Raw genomic sequence first — 19,804 nt, 5'->3', positions numbered from 1 at the left:
AATGGAATTTTCTCTCGGACTTTGCCGACGTTTTGTACTTTGTGCCTATTAACTGCTAACTGCTGATCGTGTTCGGTACCGCTCCAAGCTTTCCGAGAAAGATTGGAAACACGAAAAACACATTAATGTTTTAGGGGGATATTCACATCAGAATACAGAAGATATAAAGAAATCTGACATGCTCAGTTACATTAATAAAGTTTAATAACATTTTATTGTTGGTCTTGTTAATTTGTGTTCTCGCCATCTTTAACGTCCTTTCTCTCTGTTGAACGTTTTCTTGCTCTCAATGATACGACAGCTGATACCAGAAAAATGAACAGTATTTTGACCTAGAAAGGGGTGATGTGCATGAGTCCTCTTATCATTCTGTCGTTTATTTTACAAAGGTGGTGAGATTGAAAACTGCTTTTAAATCGGTACACATTGCAGCAAAGAACATGATTATGCAAACGATCAATAAGTTTTGTACACTTTATATATACTTATATGAATAATTCCATTTATTTCTTTTTACGCTATTAAAAAAATGTGTTCATGTACCTTGCAATCAGAGAGGGAAGGATTATGGGAACAATTTTGGTTCAACATTGCGAAGCTAGAATTTAAAGAAATCAAATTTTGAAAGGGAGCATACAAATTGAAAATAAAAACAAGCAAACATTTTTTTAAAAAATAATTTTCTACCAAAGAGCTTCTTTTTATGTAAAACTTCCAAAGAAAACATCGTTGGAATGAATCTTGTCTCCGAGCAACAGGGGTCCTTGTAACGTTTGGCTCGGGTGAGATTTTTCACTGCAGAGTGAGGCATTAATTGACAGGGATATTACGGCTCATTGATTTCTGAAAGTGCTAATCCTATTACGAAGTATCTAATTAATGACATCGTCTGTCTCGTGTTACATTTGTTTCATGGGACATTTTACACTGCCATAATTTTACAACAGCTTTATGTAGAAAATAGAGAATGCATACTGTTTCAATAGAGGAGTTCCGGATATTTTGAATAGAACCCGCACATTAGTACTACGGTTAAGGTAGACATTAATTCAGTGAGTTATCGATGAAATATTAAGTGAAATTTGCTTTGAATTCGGATTAAATCTGATGTAAATCACGGTGTATGATATACATGTATCTGCCTTGATTGTATTCTTTCTATGACAATCTTATTATCTACGTGTAAACCATGATACAGACTGGTTCTATAGACAAATTTTAAAGTGATACTTTTTATAGTTTTATTGTAAATTATATTTAAGTGTTCTGATTAATAAAATATGTTTTTTTATTTGCCCATTGGAAACTGAAAGGGCATTGTTTCTTTCTATAAAGGTTATTGCACTGGTTCCACGGCGTTCCAAAGCTATAGTGCAAGAAATGAAATATGAGCATTGATTTGAACATTTTTTTATTAAGTAAAATACATAATTGGATAAGTTAGCAGGCATTGGCTATATAAGCCTTCTCCGTAATAATAAAGAAAAACATTTTTATTCTAGAAATACCTGTATTGCTGTAAGATATTTTACTTATAAATGCGTATACGTGCATTTATTGTATTTTGGAATGCTCATATTATATAGTTCTGATATTTAATAAGCATTAAAAATGAAGTAGTATTTTTTTTGACAGGAGAAAAATAAACTACCTCGATAGAGATATCCTAGAGGGGGGGGGGGGACTATTTGTTAATAATAAAAAAACAAAAAACAAAAAAAAAAAACAAAAAAAAAAAAAAAGGAGAGAGATCAAATAAAAACCAACCAAACACAACAACACACAAATGAATAAAATTAATTTGTAAACAATTTTTATTTTAAATAATAAAAAAAATGAAATGTTTAATCTACCATGCATAGCAATCATAAGAAACTCTCCCGAAGGAAAACACAAATGTCAGAGTCTTTGACGGTTAATTTTCCGGACAAGCACCGTGATTGGCGGACAACAAGGGAGATCGTTTCCGCTTTTAACCTATCAAGTGTTTACACGGCTCTTTGATTACTTCTAAAATTAAGTTTTCTTCCCAAACGATCACGTTTATTTGATAAAGTCATCCCCTGTCGACCCCTTCAGTCATTTTCTAGCCCCCGAAAATTTCCATGTTTATTGAATTCCTATTCCTTTTTTTATTTCAATCTCAAAGGTATTCTCAAATTTTTAATCAAAATTAAATCTTTGAATTATAAATTAAGAAAAAATTAACTTTCGTAATATTGATGTTTCTTGATTTTCTTTTGTACTTTATACTGGTCACTTATGATTATATTGACTCTAGATTAATAATTCAAATGAGCAGGGTATCAGTTTTACTTTTCCAATCAGAAAAGAACCCGACTACTTTAAGTTTATTAATACAAGTTTGTTCTGAAGAAACTAAAAGAATTAAGTTTATTTGAAGTCATAACTGAAAGCAAACATTATTTGCATAATAAAAGTTTTTTGTTTATACAAACCGTAAGCTAATAAGATAACCGTTCTTGTAAATTAATCCGCACTTCTTCACTCCACATCAAAAAATAGTCTTGGTGATGGATCGGTAAACGAGAATTGCGCGTGCATGGATTTTGATTCAATTGGAAATTCATTATCCAATGTCCAAAAACTTCAAACATTTAATTAACATTGAATAACTATCAATCTTTTTTTTCTTTCTCTTTGTAAAACAAACCCCACACTGCTAAAAGCAAATTTCTTGATAAATGTTCTCCCCAATACACTGGTTGAAAAAGAGTAGAAAAAGGAATCATAATTCTGTATTGATGAAATTGCTAACTGCAATAAACATCAAAGAAGCACAAAAATAGTTATGAATATCGATAAATGCGAAGAAGTAGAAGTCAGGCTAAAATAAGAAGGTCAATTGCCATTACGGAAGCAGTAAAAACTTTTTGTTAAAACTTGGATGCATTTCATGATGAGAAGGACGTTCCATATCTTAAAAATACAACGGATACAGTAAGCAAATGTATTTTTAACGAAATAGTATATGATTCTTGAAAGAAATCATAATAAACACGAATCAATATAAACTAATGGTACATGTACTTTCAAGTAAATCATGTCTTTCCTTCAAAAAGAAGAAGGATAATTTGTCTGTTTCTCCTTATTACGGAGCACTGTAGACGTACATGTACTTTAGGCTATTTAGCTGGTTACAGAATTTCCACGTGCACGGTAAGAAGATGGGCGAACAAGGCCAGCAAAATGCCTACAGTGCAACAGATAAGAAAGTGAAGAATTAAATCTCAATTATGACAAATTTTTTTTTGATATTTCATTTAACATTAACGTATACTTTATATGAAATCTCCACAAAGTGCAACAATCTTAAAAAAGATTGAAATTACTCGTCTATGAAATAGCATACATACACCAAAGAGGGCAAAAATGATCGATTCTTCATACAAAAACACAATTTTTCTATATGAGTGGGTCTTCGCTCCATTTCATGAAAGATTATATTCAAAGTATTCGTAAAAATATACATTCTTCGGTTAACAAAAACATGAAGCAAATACCAACTATTCCTTTAAAATACATTTTTAACTCTTTCCGAGAAATATTTTAAGTCCATTTTGTCAAGGGTCATTTAAATTCCGACAATTGTTATAAGCGATAAAGCCTAGTGGTTCGCTTGTTAGTCTCATATGGAAAATTGCTATTAGGGATTTTCATTGCTTCGGTTTGAACCCTAAGTATACTACATTTTTTTTAAAACATAGAATGATTTTTGACGAAAGAATTTTCCACAGAAAAGTTTTGTTGTCATAATTTCATACCTTTCAATGATCAGAACTTTACTCTAAATACTGAATTCACAAAATGAATATGATTTTTATACATCTGAAGCTATAGGCATTTTGCACGTCTTGTTCGCCCATCTCCTTCCTCACAGCGTATTTGAAGTGCATTTAAGACATACAAATGCAATGTAAGAAGACTGCCAAATTTTCTACCCGCGGATTGAAGAGAAATTATGATTCCGCAGAATTATAATTCTATCATAAAAGGTACGTTTACAGTATATTCTCAAATAAATGTTCGGAAGTTTGTTTCTTTTATTATTATCATTATTTGAAAACTTTGTCGATTTAAAAATCCATAATATGTTTCATAAAGTTAATCAATAACATATTTCTTTCTTGGTTTAAGGATATCCGATCCTCAGCCAGGAAGGATAACTCTTAAATTTATTATTTTATTTCAAAAAGTCTCAAAATGAAGCTTGGAATTGAGAACTTTTTGTGCAACAATTTTCATTTTATGCATCTCAAATGATTCAAGGTTCTTTGAAGTCTTAGAAACGGTCTTGTAAAAAGTTAACATTTATACCCCATAAAAGAGAAAAAATGAATTCATTTTTAGAGAAATTGAATTTCTTTTAGTCTAGCATTAGATACCAATTCTTATTAGCATGATGTGATATGTGAGGTCTAGCAATGATAGCACTAGCTTCTTACACTATATATTATATAGCAATTGAAGTAAAAAGAAGAACTAATGTACTGTATAAGCATAAAAAAGATGCAATTTTCTCCAAATGCCTGGATACCTATATTTTTCTATCCTAAATTATATTTGTTGATCAATTTTCAATTAGAAAGTGCATAGCTGGTGTTTTTATTCGCATTTCCTGAAAATATATTTGAGATTTGATAACTTTCCCTATATAATATGATTAACTATTAATTATGAACTTTAATTGAAAAAATACCATGGGTAAATTCAATGGTATTTTTCTACCTTTTCTTTTTCTATGTGAAACCAGAAACAATTTTATGAGAATTTTCAATTACTTTAAAAAAGCTGATTTTCAGAATCTGAGGATCTGACTACCTTAAATCAAGGAAAAGGATGATAATGAATAAAATGAAAATATTTTAGTGAAGATTTTTACTGGTGTCCGCCCAGGGGCACCATTTCCCTACATTGTTTTTATTAACGCGATCTGATGTTATCACATTGAACATATCCAACACCTTCTATCTCTGATTAGAGAATATGTCAGAGACAATCTGGAATAATTTGTTAAAGCCATTTTCCGCTGTCGACTGTCCGTCTATTATCTATGGAATAATATTCAATAAAACTGGAATATCACACCATCGAGTAATGAAATAGAAAGCCAATTTTCGATATCTTTTTGTGACACTTTGCATCAGTGACACGCGGCTTTTCCGGGGCTAAATGTTAAAAATATAGATGACATCTGTAGTACTTACAATTATCATAAAAACAACAAATCATCCGTGATTATCTGATATAATATCTAATTGTCTCATTCTGGTCGTGTGCGAAAGGGTTTTCTTGCCTTTGGATATTTTCTCCTAATTCTACAACATTTTAGCTCGTAGATAATTATTAAGAGATTATCGAGCCTGGGTACAATTTAAATAATACATTTATTAACTTTGATGGAGGATTCTTTGTATCAGGTGATGTGACAACTGCCGCCGGCGAAATCTCGCGTTATTTCCTGGCAGACGAGAAAAATTGGGCTTCTGGGTTGCCATTATATTAGGCTGTTATAATTAACTCTGCAAACAGTACGGCCTTGAGGTGCACTAGAACGTTTTTGTTGGTTTCAAATTCTTTTATTTTTGAGGATCAAACGTTTCTTCAAAGTCAACTTGACGTAATAGCTGCTATAAACCTGGGCCTGAATGTCTATCTTAAAATCGAAATAGGAGGAATTTATTTATCATTCTGATTTTAGGTCATTGATCATGGTTTAATTGTTTATTTTGTCACTGCATCGTTTAAACTCCGAAATTATATTTTGAGACATTAGACTTGTACAGATCTCACTCATGTCACTTTCGAAAAATTCGTCACTGATAATTCTTTTTGGTGTTTCAAAATAGATTAAGAAACAAAGCTTTGTTAATGCTAACCCTGAAAAAAGTGAATATATATATATATATATATATATATATATATATATATATATATATATATATATATATATATATATATATATATATATTCTTTTTTGTTCTTTTTGTGTACTGTCAAGATCTTAACAACACCAAAAAGCCTTTTTTCCATGGAACATCAATATGGCACCAATGACAAACATTATGTAAGTTTTTAATACAGAACTTTTAAGGTATTTTTATGTATCCTATTTGATTGTCTATGTCAGAAATATTTTATGTTGTTGCAAGCACCATGGTCATCTTGATTTAGAATTTTATGTTATGTCTTAGGAGAGGCAGAGACTGAACAAAATGTAACCTCTGGAATTCTGGCCACGCTGTGCATAACTCTGCCTCTTCTTGCAGCCTTGGAGGATGAAATGTTGTTATATGTTTTTAAATCAATTTAATACAGCTACCATCTCCAATTTTATAGGAGTCAAATTTTGTATTTTTGGACCCACTTTTCATGATTTTTCTGTGAAGTTTAATTTTTAATTGCAGGAAATTCAAATTTTCTTCCTTAGCAAAATCCGTATGTTTTTTACATTAATTTTTTTGTGCTTGCATCTGTTGAAATTATATGACATTGCTAATGATAATATTTTGGAGAAATTCAAACAATTTATTATTAAACCTCATCAAATGTGGCAACACACTATTGTATGGAATCCGGATAGGGCCACATCATTCACTATCGCACCATCGAGCATCGAAGAGTTTTACACACAAAACCATAGAATTTGAAGGTATTTCTATTGGATTTGACTTCTCTGTCCTTCTCTATATGTGCCCATTTCTTACCCACTCTATATAATGCATATTATTATCTGACATTTAAAACGTATTTTAAGTTATGAAATTGAAACAATTTGCACTCGGATAACTTTTTTCAAAACTCTTTTTAATAAAATTGTAGACTTTTCTAAACTTCGAATGAGGTCATACCAACAGACACGACTTTAACTAGAGAAACCATTGTTACAATGGCGGAAAACAAAAATAAGAGGCAGACGACTGTAATTTGCCATTGTTTGCAAACTAATCACTTTTCCTGTGCAACTGCGTACAATTAAGAATAGTAGGTCAGTTCTTAATGGTTGTTTCTCTCTCTCAGAATCGTCCGAGAAAGTCAAAAGAACATCTGAGACGCAGAACTTTTTGTGTCACCAAACATGCTCTAAATTGCGTTTTATACTTGTACTAATTAAAGTTTAAGTCTTTAATTTACAATTAAATAATGGGCGAAAAAACATGCTCGTAAGAAATCTTTTCTTATCAGTCATGATTCTGCACTGAAATTGTCAAGACAACACGTGTATCTTTTCAATCATTTGATTTATCTATCGATTTAAAGGTGATTCATGATTTCGAGATTCTGTTTCATTAAAGCATCAACTTCCTTCTATAGATATGTTACCCTAGTGCATGTCTGGTAAAAAAAAGATTTCTGCCACGGAAAAAATCGTTCTCGCCGGAAGTAGAATTTCTTTTCTATAAGCTCTAGCTGTCAAATTTGAGATGGAACACTAGTTTGTCACCGAAGAAAAGTGTTTTGAAGTTTTTGAGAAGACTTAAGCAAAATGTATAGTTCATTGAAAAATGTTGAAAAGGGGTTTCGATATTTGTGGAACAATGTTTAAAATGTCAATTTTTAGGATATGAAATTGTTTATTAAATTAAACAAAAAAATAATTATGAATTAGATTTTATTATTTTTTTTAACTAAAATGTTTTGAATAGAAGACATCAAATTATTTAACGCATTCAATATTTTTTAGAGTGAGCAATAATTAATTGTAAAGTGTATTATGTGTACTCACACAGAAATTAAATTTAATTAATAAGAGTATTAAGCTTGTCTCATGTACTTTAGAAACTAATAATAAGAAAAAGACATTTTTCAAAGAAATTACAATGAATACCCATAAAAACCATTCCTGCAATTTGTGTAATTCTAACTAAAACTAGAAATGCTTGAAAGGAAACAGTAAGTTTTTTTTTTAATCTTCGTTTATTTGAAAATACAAAAATGTAGAGATGACAGTGATATATATGAAAAAAGGTGAAAATTATGATTTTTACAAAATTGCAATATTTTAGGGGAAAATTTCCTTTTAAAGGATTTGAATAAAAGTATATTTAAGTACAACACAAATGTTTGTGCTAAGAAATCTGCAATGCGAACGTCTAAAAAGTATTTTGAATATACACTGCTAAAATATTTTTGTCTTATATGATTGACATTAAAAGTAAAACATTCAAAGGGTATTTTTGCACTGATAAATATAACTACACGTGCATTATACATGTACTTAATCAAATACATTTTTATCAGAAAATAACAACCAATCATTATTTAAAAAAATTAAAAAAAAAAAATTTAAAAAAAACTTAATTCTTAAGAAATTTCCGTTTTATCAAAATATAAAACAAACAACCGAAGATTAAAGATTAAAATGTCAGTGAAATTCTCACTTCAGATGTTTATCATATATTATTAGAGACACAAGCAGAATTAAGAAACCTTCACAATGATCGTTCTTTACACATCAAAACAAAACCACTACACAACAACAGGTACGTAATAACTCTTAATTAACTGACAAGATTTTGCTGCTTAACATCATAACAATAGTAATCATTTTTGAAATAAAAATTCAGTTATTCAAAACAATAATTTAAATGCAAAAGAATAGAAGTTTGGTGGGCTTACTATTCAATGAACATCTCATACAAATAAAAATAATAAAATGTAAAGAGCCACTCTGTATTCACGGCGATAAAATTGATTTAAAACAACTCATGTAAAACAAAACTGAGTACAAAATCTTATATGGGGTATGTTTTCAATAATTTGTCATAAAAATGTGAACATCACGTTTTCAATTCAGAACAACACAAAGCATATCTGTTGGACCACTGGGAATGTTAATCCCCGGGACTGCGGGCAACCTTATGCACGTGATTTTACCCAAAGTTCATCGCTGTCCGAAAGATCCCAAACAGGAAATTGACTACCTTTATTGGCAATGTTGATTTCACTCTAAAATCGTCTTTTCTCACGTATTGTTTTCAGGGAGAGTGTTGGTGCGTGATGCGAATTATTGAGTGGCCTTTTGCATTAATCTGATCTCCGATTGTAATATCAGGGTTGAAATCTCATAATACATATGTAAAACCGTAATTATACAAATTGTATTAGTTAGAAAACCTGTAATTAATGCTCGAACAGCAAGAACCGCGGTCTTTGATCCCCTCGTGCAATAAATCTTAATTTCCCGTCTTAATTCAATGAATTGTGAAGAATATTCTATTATTTTTCTGTAACATGGTACTGGTATAGCAAAGAAAATTTATATTGCAAACTCCACATTGATTTTTCGGCTGTAAAATTTATTTGCCTTTTCTGCTAAATTAAATGCGAATCTTTTAATCTATACTTTAAAGCGGATATCTGTTTTTGATTAATGTATTCTGTACTTAGGAGAGTTCATGAACAACGGAATACAAGCTTAGATCAGTCCCCCATTTCCTATGGATAAAACAGTACGTGTAAGTCAATATAATTTATGTTCAATGGGGTTACTTTATTAGAATACGTGGATTTTTTAATCCAGAAAACGTACAGACAAAATGCTAAATCTGAAAACTGAAATATGAAAATAATGACTACGTGCACAACATATACATTGTACATTGAACATTAATTTCGCTATGCATGGATTTTTTTAATTTCAAGTAAATATCAGAAATATAAAAACTCACGTACATGTATTATTTTTAAACTAAAGTTCATGATTATATAGGTGTAAATCTTTGTCCTCGGCAATAGAAAAATAACTACTTCCGTGAACTCAGAAAGAGAATTTTAATCGCATAATAAATTGAACTTTTTCCAATTTTTTTTGCTTTTCAAATGATCTATGAAAAAGTAAGTCAAAGCATAATTTTTCAAACAAAATTCTAAAAATAGTAGCATGTATTAGTCTCTGTCCCGTTTTGATTGATCTCAGGGTGTACAAAGACAAGTGTTAACACAGAAATCCCCACATGTCAGTCTATCACTTGTACTGGAATCTTGTCAAACATAGCGAGGGCAGAGATCGAGAAATAAAAAACCAGGAAAATTTGTCCGAACAAGCGGATGAATAGCTGATTTATTCATTATGTCATTTGATCATTCATGTCCGGCCAAGTGACCGGCCCCTGGAAGAGAAAACATGGTTTTTTAACTTTCTTTGGCGCCGACATTCAGAAGAACTGATTCAACGTATTACAATTGCCATGGCGACGATGGGCACGTGGACGCGGCCATGGAACAATGGAGGGACGCAGTAACTTCCCAAGATCAGAGACCAGTCAGAATTGGTATCTTTCCCAGTGACACATCTCTGACTTGCCACCTACAACGTAGCTTTGTTTCTCCTGCTTGATTTTCACGATGCCTACATTTATGATTTGCAGGAATGACGGAATGCATTCCTATCTGCACCCATATCAAACGTGTAAACCTGGCTGTGACCCCTGCAACAGAGCTACAAAGAATTCTGAAAGTGCTTTAGTTCAACAAACATCCTATTAATATCATTGCCTAACATCTTGGAGACTCTTTTAGTGATAAAGCTTTCTCCACCAATAAAGAACCTCTCTTGATGGCTTTGTTCAACAGAACATTTAGCGGCTTAATGTAATAACTAATGTCTTGTGTTGTCCCTTAATTGATAACATTATGTTTCTGCTATTGCATATGTATTATTGTTTAAGCTAACATGACCGGCAAAATGTTACATATGTTGTTGACATAATATTTACAATATCTAAAATCAGTGTTTTCACATTGTATCTTGTCGCAAAACAAGTGTTCTCCACTCTTTATTTTGTAGACGACTATTTGTGGTGTCAATTTGCTGTAAACAACTGTATCAGCGAACATCAACTATCGCCGTCCATCTCTCTGTCGCCTCTACCATTTTCTCTGTTTCATTATAAAGTGTTTCTTCCATTACGTCAAAGCCAAGCATCGTCAAAGATAGGAATCACAATAGTTCGTCCTCATTCTGTCTCCTTTTTACGATTTTGCCTGGTATATTTTATCGTGTACTGTCAACATTTCGGTGAAAAAAGGTCTCCAGAAAGTATACTCCGCATTATGCAAACTTTGAATAAGGTACCAAACTTACTTGTACTTATCATTAACCTATTGGAAAACAATCATCGACACTTATACATGTTCTTCAGTAATGAAAACTAGCATTTATCTCTACAACGCTTTAAAAGGGAAACAAGTATTTCTTATAAAGGAAATGATTGTCAAGTGTAAACCTCTCACCTTCTTTTTAATGTACTGTAAGATTTCGCACAGAAAAATTACTCGAACGTCTGCAACATCATGACCGAATTATTATTTTCAGTAACCAGGGACTTACATGTAAATAACATGATTGCTATTTATGTCTCTATCGTAACATTCATGTATTTTGAATTTAATTTTTCTGGAAATAATTGTTATCAAATTATTTTTACACATGTCGCTAGCACTGCTTGTCTGGCCTTGATTCCAGTGACTGTCGCAAGGACATACAAGTTCATGCTGGAATTTTTCAGGGTTAATAAATAAACACATTCTTGCTAACATCTAGAGAAATCTGTTTCGTACATAATAGCATCTATTAATTTAAAAAAATAGATGCGCTTATTTTACGAGGAGAACTTTGTTTCTGCTATTTGAGTTGGGTTAGCTAGAAAATAAATTAGATCGGGATCGGTATATCTCAAATTCTTTCTCTTTGCCCTGGATCCAAAAACGAAAGGTACACGAATTTTGTAACAGACAGAATTTTGAAAAAAAAACAAACCTTTCAATCACTGTTTTAAAAAAAAAATATTAAGAAAATAGTATTGACAAATATCTGATTAGATGGTTAGACGCATCGATGGATTATTCTTTTTCGGGATAATGCACAATTGGCTTGGATTGAAAAATTCCAATGTCAGTATGTGGCTTAATCACTATTGAAACTTTGTTATGTTTTACAAGCAAACACATTTCAAGAGTATTAATTAATTTGTGTTTTTACTTTTTATAAATCGTGCATTAATTAAATTTTTTTAAATAGCTTTATTTAAGATAATAAGTGAAAAGGGGGGGGGGGGCTTGTAAGTAAAAACTAAATAATCTGTGTCTATCATTTTGTCACAGCATTTATTCAATTGAACATTTTAAAATGTAGAAAAGGGAGGAATGATCTTGGAAGCAGTGCTACAGCAGTTCCAGTTTTGATCATTTAACATTAAAATTCAATATTGTAGGGGTATTTAAATTCAATATCGTAGGAGTAATGTTGACCAGAAATTAGGCTTATATGTTTTTATCATGCATTTAGGGCCAATGTTCAGGTCCTTAATCTTGGAAATGGTTGAAATACTGCCATCCACATTAAACAACACAATCAAACAATGGAACAAAGCCAATACTTTTTGCTTGGCGACACCTTGCTGTTTTTAGATATGCCATGACCAACAATTGCCAACATAAAAAAATAAAATTAAAATAATGTTTTTAATACAAATAAATTAATGTTTAAAATAGTTGTTTTATTTTTCTCTATATAAATAATGAAACATATATATCGCCTACAAAGAAAGTGTTTTTAAAAAAATCTCTAGTGACATTTTAAATCACATGAATTACAGGAACCCTCATAGGGAACTGTCTTTCGTTGCGTAATGTGCGGACAAAAAGCTACATTTGCTTGATGCCTCATATGGAATCAACTGTGATCGGCCGAAGCCGATCACAATGAAATCTGATGTTAAGTCATCGGAGCATTCATTCTTTACAACGTTCATCTTTGTGCTCGAATAACTAATTACTATACAGATTACACAATTTCTACATATTCTGTTATATAATTAATAGTTGTGGTGTACAATTTACATATTCTAATAAAGCATTACAGAGATTGTTCAAATTTTCGATACTTGTAACAAAATATGTTAACAAATTTTAACAGTGATCCAGATCAGATACCTGTAGGAAAATTTCTTTTCATGAGCAACAGCAACATACAGGTACATGAAAAATTAATGAAAAAATCAGATTCACAAAACTCAAATTTAAAAAAGGTAAATCTTGCTTAATTTTTCCAATACATCTCATATTTCTATTTTATTATTTCTGTAATAATGAAAATTCCTTGCTTGCCTCATCAATATTTCAAGTTACCAATATTCATAATACAAAAACTTTATTATGAATAATATTATTTCTATTTTTTAAATTATTTAATTTATTTATTTAATTTTTTTTGTTTGTTTGTTTGTTTTTGTTTTTATCGAAAAAATTCTTGTCTTTGCGAAGTTGGAACATCATGAAAAATCATAGCATAAGATAAAGGCATCTGATACGTTTAATATATCTTTGGCCGACAAAACTACCTAAATTCTAATTATACTTAACCTGAAAATTTTTCATTGAGCTAGAACAATAAAGTTTCTTTCATATACAGTATTTCTAGACGGTATGATTTCCATAGAATGCTTACGATATTAATAAACAAACTTAAACGTAAAGTGGACACAAAGTATTGAAGATAATTATGCTAAAAAACAAAGTTTTGTTAAAATCGTTTATCAACTTGTCTCTATGAACTACTAGAAGTTGTTCAGAAAGTCGCCAATATATAAATAAAAACGTGTTCCCTAGAACCGCCAAATTGAATTCGAAACTAAAGGAACCCTCATAATTGCAAACTAAGAGATTGGTTAATCGACACACCTGCTGGTTTAGGCGGGGAAAGAAGAGCTTTTTACTTCTTGTAATACATAACAATTGCACAAGTACAGGATGTACAAAAGAGGTCAAGTATCGAGTCAAGTTGTTCTAGTGTCGGGTTACGTCACGCGTAGTGATTCACAGAATTATAAACTGTTTGATTTTGCTTCTTTGGGTATGAAAATAAGAAAGAAAACAAAGATTATTTTAATTTTTTGCATTTGCATAAATATATGGGCCTTATTTTAAGACATTGTATTAAACAACCTAAGACTATAAAAGAGAAATACAATAGCTTTAAGTTGAAACATTCACAGCAATGGGCAAAATCAAAGCAGAAGTCATAAAGTATGGGTTGAAGAAGGTAGATATATGTTAATGAAAACAGAAATAAAAGAATATGTTTATTATGTGACTTGAACAATGTAGAAGATAAATTTCATTTTATCCTATAATGTCCTGTATATCATGATCTCAGCAAACAATATACATGTATTAAGCAATTTATTATATTATTTTCAAAAACCAAGTGTCTTTAACTTAATACAATTGTTAAGTGTTAAGAATGTGAAAGAAATGTCTAAATTGAGAAGATTTTTATTTATAGTGCCTCACAACGAAGATTAGAACTACTTAACTGTTTGTACATGTAGCATATGTTCTGTGAGTATACATTTGATATATTATAAAACACTGAAAGAATTGAATAGTCTTATATATATAATTATGTATATGTATTTTTAACTATACTATAATTATCATGCATTATTGTCCATTTTGTACATGTGTCATATTTTCTGATGTGACATATGGCACGAGGAAGATAAAGAATTGAATTTAACTTTTCCCTCAGGTGATCAATTGGTTTTAAACAAAGTTTATTTTTAAATGAATCTCACAGTGTTAAGTAAAATTATTAATAATGATATCAAACTGTCGTAATTACAGAAATATTATTCAGTTTAACATGAAAAAATTGAGATAAATTTATCACTTTTATTAAAAAATGTTATACTCGTTGATTTCTCAATTTCTTGTTAAAATTCAATGCTTTGTAGGTGAAGTTTGCATTGCAATTGTAATTCTTAATTTGCTATACAGCCCACGAAACACGTTATTTTGCCCAACTAAGTTTACCCTTTTCTTTCTTTTTTTCTGAATCAGATTCGTTTTTTCTGCTTCTTAAATGTACATTTAATTAAATAGTGATATATTGCGTACATAAACATTCATTATAAAGCTATTGATTTTTAAAACCTGTCTTGCTAATCAAAGAAGTTTGCTTCCGCTCTCCCCTAAAAAAAAAGTAATAATAATGAAAAATTACATGTTTTGATAAAAATATGAAAAAGAATTAATTCAAAATTTTTATTTGCAATGGTGGTATTTTTGAAAAGGATGCAATTCTGACAAGAGTTTAATTATATTCTAAAATTTTGTACTCGATACAGAAAATCGGAATCAAATGTTTGTACTTAGTAGTATATTTATATCAAAAGCATTACTATTTGTTGAAATAGTACTGCAAGGCAAACATGGACAATACAGCGCGTCATTTACCTAAATTTTTCTTGCAAAGTGCTTTTTCCTTCATAAATTTGATTTACGCATCGTTTCCATATGATTTAGCTATAAAATCCCGTTGACGAACATTTCAATTCTTATGTTCGACATTCCTTAAATTTTATTTTTTGCGGCATGTTCAACAAGGAAAAAACGCTTTAGGCAAAAAGAAGGAAGAGTCATATAATACTTTGAATCTAAGCTTTTTTTTATCCCATTGTTTTGGAATTTGAATGAAAATTAAATAAAGCTAAAATTGTAAGCATTTATTATGGTACATGTACACCCAATTCACAAAAATGAGCTTCACAGTTTGACAGTTAATAAACTATAGGTTTAACAATTGGAAACTATAGTTTACGGAGCGTAAACTGTAGTCAACGAAGTTAATCTATATTTAATAACACTTATCCATGATTTATATCTCATGTTTCATAGTGCATAATATACTGAACATTCAATTTGACAAAACATTGTTTATATCCACAAATTTTCCCTGTAGTGAGAGGAGACAATTCTGGCTATTCGCAGCTTGTTTTTGCTTAACCTCTTATATATAGTACTAAGAAAGAAACATTGAGTGAAAATGTCACTTATTGAAACTAACAAATGACTAAAAACTACATTTAAATATTACATACTAGGTTTATATCACAATTAATTGGCTGGGCTTGAAACAAAATATATAGTATATACAAATTGACTAGATAAACATGCTGACTAGTCACATGACAAATTGACTAGTTAAACATGCTGACTAGTCACATGATATAATTCTTGCTAATCACATGACAAAAATAGCCCAGCCAGTAGTATAAATGGTAAGAAATACTTTAGAAGCAAATGTGGTGTTTATCTGATAAATACAGTTTAAAGATAAATTAACTATGTTTAACAATTCCTAACTCTAGTTAACGAATGCGATAAAATTTTCTTTCACGATTAGTGAAGCTATGATTAACAAATCTTAACTACATGATTAACGCATGTTAATTATAGTTTCTAAATGAAAAATCATTATTATTTAAGAAAAAAAAAAGAAGAAAAACTTTTAATAAATATTGTTCACAGGCAGAAATACTTGGTTTCATATTCGTAAACAACATTTTTCCAACCATTAGATATAGTTTTACAGATGAAAACTATAAAGTAAACAATTCGTTTACTATAGTAAATGTATTCGCTTCGTAAATTATATTTTACAATTAGCAAACCTAGTTTATCAACTGTACAAACTATATTTAGCTAATTTTTGTGAATTTTGACGTCCCATCTATTTATCTATTAAGATCTGGTATATGTTTTCATAAAATGATCCCTGACAAACATTTACAATGAAATGATTAATTTATCCTTAGTCATTAGTGTTTATAGAATGCATTGTGTTACATGATAAATTTATCCTAAGTCATTTTGTGTTTATAAAGTGTAGAATGCATTGTGTTACATGATTAATTTTTCTTTCGTTATTAGTGTTTAAAGAATGCATATGAGGTTTTGTAAATTGTGTGATTAAAATGATGGAGAAGATGAGTTTCATTTTATTTTGAAATGTTCATTTTATGTTGAACTGAGAATGAAGTATATTAAGAGGTTTTATTATACAAAACCAAGTGTCTTTAAATAAGTGAAGCTCCTTGGTGTTTAAAATACAGAAGAATATTAGGGAAAATTTTAGCACAAACTTTAAAATTAAGAAGTTTTGCAATGTGATATTATGACAGCCTTGATAAAGTACATTTCTTTAATTGTACAATTTATATAATGTGACCATTTTTCCACTCATTCAATATTTTATAATATGTATATTTAGGGAACATTTTGTGATATCCCGATGAGTTGTAAAACTCAAAGGCAATAAAGAATTGAATTGAACTGTGTTAATGATGGGACAAAACTGTTGTTTTCTTATATACAGAAGTAATCTTAAGTCTGCAGTTGTACACAATTGTTCACTTTGTCGCTAACTTTTTATCTAAACAAAATATCTTATCTACTTAATTACATGTATCACACACTGTAGAAGTCATAGATTGACAGAAAATATTTTATCTTTTGATCATAGGATTCTAGCATTTTGATATTAAAACATGGACATCTATTGACGACCTGCATGTGTATTTTAAACAATTTGCTTTTGTTTCCGCTCATGTTATTTAACAATTAATATTTTAAATGAAAAAAAGAATAATACTATCACAATAATAACGTTTCATTTAATTTTTTCCGCTCTCAGCATTTTAGCAGCTATTTATCTGAATAATTTGTATTTTGACCTTTGTTTTTTTTCCCCTACATGATATTACCTTTGCGGAATTTTCTAGTGGTTTTAATCTCTCCAATGTTTTATCTATATTGCTGATAAGTGGTTTTTGATTAATTTGTTTAAAAGAATCCCTCAAAAGCATATCTTTTAACAGATCAAAACCAACAAGATAAATTGTGTTCTTAATTGTGATCAAAGCATGCTTAATGGTTTAAAAAAAAGTATGACGATTTGAATGAAGACGGAAGTCCTTCTGTCATTGTTAGATGACGTGAAACTTTATCAAAATGAACAAGTTCATTCCTAATATTTCAGATCAAAGTATCTTTCTTTTTGTGTCGCTTGTACTTTATTTTGTCAGACTATCTTACGCTTTTGCCAATAAATGGCAACAACAAAAAATACACCTGATCATATTTTCTCCTACCTCGCCTCTATTCAGAAATATTTTAAGAGTACGAAAAACATTATAACGATTTACAGTTGAAAATAGTATTAACCATCTCTGTAAATTGGATAGCTATTCTTATTTTTCAAACCGAAATACTCTGAAATGAATTCAGACTTAAAGCAAAATACCCGATGTAGTTGATTAGTTAATTTAGGGTACATGAAATATGAGCGACACCTTTAGTCTTCAATCAAGACGCTTACATTAATTCTATAATACATGTAAGTATGGCAATATATCGAGTATCAAAAATGTCATATACATTGCAAAGTAAAGATATTAATGTTTTGATTCTTTCTTTTCTTAAATTTAATATAATTTAGGGGAAAAAAATTCCCATTTTGTGTGTTTATTGTTTCTTCATTAGAGAGGAAACATTTATAGAATTAATTAAGGACAAAACATTGAAACATCTTTGAAAACAATAAGAACAAAATATTAAAATGTGATTGATCAAAAATCTTAATGTCATTTTTTTAAATTAAGATCAAAGCAATCAGAAGATTTATTATCTTATATAGTAATATTTCTTTGGTAATTAGAAATCAGAAGTATATTTTGTTTCGAAAGTAAAGACTGTAAAACGTGAAAAAATGTTTTATTGTGAAACAATAGATAATGTTTTGTAGTATTGATTAAATGACTGAAAAAATCGGACATTTAATTTAAATTTGAAAATATCTCAGGTTACAGCAAAAGACACAAAATTTTATAACTTTTAAACTTTTAAAAGAGTTTAAAACAAACAAAACAAAACAAAACAAAAAACAAAAACAAAAACATTGCTGTGAAATAATATATGAAAGGAAAAAAGATCAAGAAGCCTTATCAAAAAAGTTCCAATTTTAATGTTAGCTTGTGTGCGAATTAATTCTAAAATATTCAATAGTTGCAATCAACTTGTATAACAGTAGTTCTAAGATGCATACAGTATATATCAATTCCGAGGACAAGATATTAGAGTTAAATATACACAAATTTTCTTTCACATGAATTCTTAACATTTATTTTTCTTATCTTTACGTGTATATATTTCATTGAATTAAAATGAATGTCATATTGTTTCTTTAAAGATCTAATTTGATTTAATACTCAATATCCTTGTAAGGCAATTAAATCACTTAAACTGAATATCATTTGAAAGGGTTTAACACGTAAAGACATGCATTTCATTATTCTAGAATACAGAGCCTGAATATGGAAATAATTGTAGGTCATTTAAAACTGAGTATCAGTTTCGTTACATTTCTATATGACGTTACCCTTAATGGCTTTAAAAATGATTTAAAACACATCGAACACGACGAAGTATTATAGTTTGATGCTATGACAGCTACAAACTATAGTAATAATCAGAATCTCGAGTTTTCAACAATAGTTATAAAACTGCCAATTGCACAATTTATGTGGCTATTATATGAATCTTAAATTCTATCGAGAGAGAAAAAAAACATTCTATGACTATCGCACTTGAAAAAAAAAGACAGTATACGGTGTAGTATTGGTTTAGTTCCCAGGTAATTAATGACCGTTTCTGACACCGGCTGATAAGATAAACAAACCTCCATTACAAACAGAAATCACTTGCCTTTTTGTCAACATGTTATCGAGACATCAAATGCAATAATACTTGGCGTGATCGATCAATCCCTTGAAAAAAGAACAAAATATTGGATGATATTTCCTATTTCCACATTTCCAATTCAGCATTCCGCGATACCATAGTTTGCACCGCTTTATCTTCTGCAATCTTAATTGAGACGAAACAGACATTATTTCGCTAAGCACTCAAAAATGCCCAGTGTCAATCGATGGACCATGGA

Source organism: Saccostrea echinata, unplaced genomic scaffold (assembly GCF_033153115.1).
Source record: "Saccostrea echinata isolate AGI-Se365-2 ecotype Australia unplaced genomic scaffold, CSIRO_AGI_Sech_v1 ptg000054l, whole genome shotgun sequence".
NCBI lineage: Eukaryota > Metazoa > Mollusca > Bivalvia > Ostreida > Ostreidae > Saccostrea > Saccostrea echinata.
The sequence above is the reverse complement of the archived record's forward strand: the minus strand, read 5'-3'. Positions refer to the sequence as shown.